General features: G+C 49.6%; 1 non-coding gene across 1 annotated transcript; it reads right to left on the bottom strand.

The window, feature by feature from the left end:
• Window positions 1–2,549: 2,549 nt before the first annotated feature.
• LOC112060330 (U1 spliceosomal RNA) lies at window positions 2,550–2,713 on the bottom strand. The gene has a single exon (XR_002889651.2). It is a non-coding gene; the product is annotated as a U1 spliceosomal RNA (small nuclear RNA).
• Window positions 2,714–3,895: the final 1,182 nt, after the last annotated feature.

Raw genomic sequence — 3,895 nt, forward strand, 5'->3', positions numbered from 1 at the left:
TGGCTAACTGCAGGGAAGGATTTCTTTTCAGCCACAGGCAAACAGCCCAGTAGGAATGGCCACCTCTGTTCCCTTAATTAAATTCCCGTATTTCAACCAGGTTATCATGAACGATATCACTCTCCTGAGGATAACACAGCGAGATAAAGAACGGATGTTGCTTGAATGCCAGCAAACACTGGGACCATACGCTGCCAGGCTTTGCCATGCAATGATACCAGATTACTTGCTACTAGCATGGCATGGTCAAATGTCCTACCATGAAGGACGGAATAAGGCTGAACTGCCCAGAAACCTTGTGGAAAGGCTTTTGGAGTACCTCCAGGAGAGCTTCATGGAGATGTCCCTGGAGGATTTCCGTTCCATCCCCAGACACGTTAACAGACTTTTCCAGTAGCTGTACTGGCTGCGAATGCATCCCATGTCCTCAGGGCAAATTAATCATTAAAAAACGCTTGCTTTTAAACCATGTTTTATATTTACAAAGGTACACTCACCGGAGGTCCCTTCCATGGCCTCATTCTCTGGGGGTTGGGAGGGTGCTTCAGTCAGGCTGAGAAAAAGATCCTGGCTGTTGGGGAGAACGGAGTGCTGTGTGCTCTCTGCAAGCTCATCGTCATCCTCCTCCTCCTCATCTTCCCCGTCCACAGAATCCTCAGGCATGGCTGAAATTACCCCCTGCTCAGAATCCACGGTCAGAGGTGAAGTAGTGGTGGCGCCCCCCCCTAGAATTGCATGCAGCTCAGCGTAGAAGCGGCATGTCTGCGGCTCTGACCCGGAGCGACCGTTTGCCTCCTTTGTTTTTTTGATAGGCTTGTCTGAGCTCCTTAACTTTCAAGCGGCACTGCTTTGAGTCCCTATTGTGGCCTCTCTCCATCATGCCCTTGGAGATTTTTTCAAAAATGTTGGCATTTCGTCTTTTGGAACGTAGTTCTGCTAGCACAGAATCCTCTCCCCATAGAGCGATCAGATCCAGTACCTCCCGTACGGTCCATGCTGGTGCTCTTTTTCAATTCTCGGACTGCATGGTTACCTGTGCTGATGAGCTCTGCGTGGTCACCTGTGCTTTCCACGCTGGGCAAACAGGAAATGAAATTCAAAAGTTCGCGGGGCTTTTCCTGTCTACCTGGCCAGTGCCTCCAAGTTCGGATAGCTGTCCAGAGTGGTCACAATGGTGCACTGTGGGATAGCCCCCGGAGGCCAATACTGTCAAATTGTGGCCACACTAACCCTAATCTGAAATGGCAATACCGATTTCAGCACTACTCCCCTCATCGGGGAGGAGTACAGATATCGATATTAAGGCCTGGTCCACACTAACCCCCCACTTCGGACTAAGGTACGCAAATTCAGCTACGTTAATAATGTAGCTGAATTCGAAGTACCTTAGTCCGAACTTACCGCAGGTCCAGACGCGGCAGGCAGGCTCCCCCGTCGATGCCACGTACTCCTCTCACCGAGCTGGAGTACCGGCATCGACGGCGAGCACTTCCGGGATCGATCCCAGAAGATCGATTGCCTGCCGCCAAACCAGGAAGTAAGTGTAGACCTACCCTAATAGCCCTTTATATCGAAGTAAAGGGTTTTGTTGTGTAGACGGGTGCAGGGTTAATTCAGTTTAATGCTGCTAAATTCGAAATAAACTCGTAGCGCAGACCAGGCCTAAATGTAGTTCATAGTACCTCAGATGAAATGATATTGATGTTTCAGACAATCTGCAGAGGGTTTTAGAAATTAACTTGAAAGAATTTCCCATGGTATAGAATTACTTTTTCTGCATCACTTAGTGAATTTAACAAAATTCAATTGCATAAAACCCACTATAGGGAAAACTCCTGTTTTGAATGACTGCAAATATAAAAGAATTGTATACACATACTGTATAGTACAACACGAAATAATATCGCAATTCTGATATTTTAGTCTTTTTTCCTTTTGTTTAGATGCAAAACAACCAAGGGATAACATTGTACATCAGTGGTTTCATATGTTTACACCATATTTGCAAATGATCATTCTATGACCTTAATTAAATTTAAAACATAAGTAGGAGGTGATGTTCCCCCTTTCATACTAAAGCAATAATAAGCTCATATGTTTAAGTATCTAGCAGGAAATAATGTTGTTTAAATCTGATTTTATTTTTCCCCCATGCAAGAGATGTTCATTGAATTCTACATTAAGGGAAAATTAAGTTCACAGCAATAATTATAAAAAGCTTTAGGGCAAAAACAATAATCAATTAATGTTAAAATGTGGTGACCTATCAGTTTAAATCACAATACACATTTTCCTATAAAACTTGCCTAAGGGAAACATAGGGCCTCCACAGTCAGTAATGCAATGTTTACAAATTAGTCAATTCTTCTTAAAATAGGGTCTCAACTATTGTTAATCTCCTTAAATCAAAATTTGGAAGTTCATATAACCCTAATTTGTCTCCTGACCAGTCAAGGACCTTTTATGCAGTGTATGGTGATAGTGTCACATCCCAATAATCCACAAAAGATTACTCCTTTTTTTTTTCTTTTCTTTTTTTTTTTTTTTGCTAGGGGAGAGCACGAACGCAGTCCACCATGACCACAAATTATGCAGTCAAGTTTCCCGCATTTGGGGAAATCGCAGGGGTCAGCACACCCACAGTGCAATGGATGAGCCTCACCCTGGGAAAACCACCTTCATGATCATAGTATCTCCCCTGCCAGGCTACTAGAAAATTCAAAATGGTAACTGTGAAAGTTCTATAGTACATTGCCCTGAGAATCATTAAACAGGGTAACAGGGCTCAGCTTTCCTTTTCTATTCCAGGTGTGCCTAGCTCAGCCAATGAAGAGGGAGAGACAGCACCTGGGGAATTGTAAGAGGCCTGGTGAGAAAGAGAACTAAAAATCCCAGCAGACTGGTTTACTAAGGAAGTGCAGATGATAAAAGCCACCAGGGAGCAAAGATGGTTTCTGGAGGATGGCTGAAGGCAGGAGAGTTTTAAGAAAGGTTTGCTGGCTGGTGTCTCCAAGCTAGAGAGCCAGAACTGATGGTAAAAGGATCAGAAGCAGCAAAGGGAGTTGTCTGTGGAGACTAAGCTGAAGAGCTGGAGCCAAGGGCTAGGGAGAGCTGAAGGAAGGGGGAGTAGTGGGTGAGTACCTGCTGACATCTCCTTGCTGAAGAGCTGGGCCCAGAAGAACTGTGACAGAATCAGGGGGAGTGAAGGACAGGGCTGGCTCTAGGTTTTTTGCCTGCCCCCCACCCCAGCCCTGGGCTCTTCCCCCCCCACTCCACCCCCCTGCTGCCCCAACCCTGGGCTCTCCCTCCCGCACCCCACCCTACCTGCACCGCCTGCTGCCCCAGCACTGGGCTTCCCCCCCACCAAGGCAGACTCCGCCTGCTCCCCCCTCATCTCCAGCCCGTCCAGTGCTGCGGGGTCGGGGGAAGCAGCAGGGCTCCTGGGCCGCGCCTCAGCCCAGGGTTCCTCCAGCTGGGGTTCCCGCCTCCAGGACCGGCCGGGACCGGGGAGGACAGAGCCAAGGGACCACCCTGGCAGGGGGCTGAGGAGCTGGGGCAAGGCAGCCTTAGAGGGAGTGGAGCCCTGGAGAGCGGGATGCAAGCCCCGCACAGCAGCGCCCCGCACGGCAGCACCCCACCCTCTATGGCCCCGCTCCTGCTACTGCTCCTGCCGCAGTCCCTGGGTGGCTCGGGCTGCTTCGCCCAGCCCCAGCTGCGGTGCTGAGGGGTGGCCGCCCTGTGGCACCTGCAGGCGGCTCCGTGTGCCCCGAGGGGCGGCCCCCAGCCTGAGTGTCCCACACTCGGAGCCTGCCTGGCCATAAGGTGTGGACGCTGCTCCCCGGCGCGAACCGCAGCGGCCCCACGATGCCCCCAGTGCAGGACATGATGCTGGTGC

The sequence above is a fragment of the Chrysemys picta genome, chromosome 2 (assembly GCF_011386835.1).
Source record: "Chrysemys picta bellii isolate R12L10 chromosome 2, ASM1138683v2, whole genome shotgun sequence".
Lineage (NCBI taxonomy): Eukaryota > Metazoa > Chordata > Testudines > Emydidae > Chrysemys > Chrysemys picta.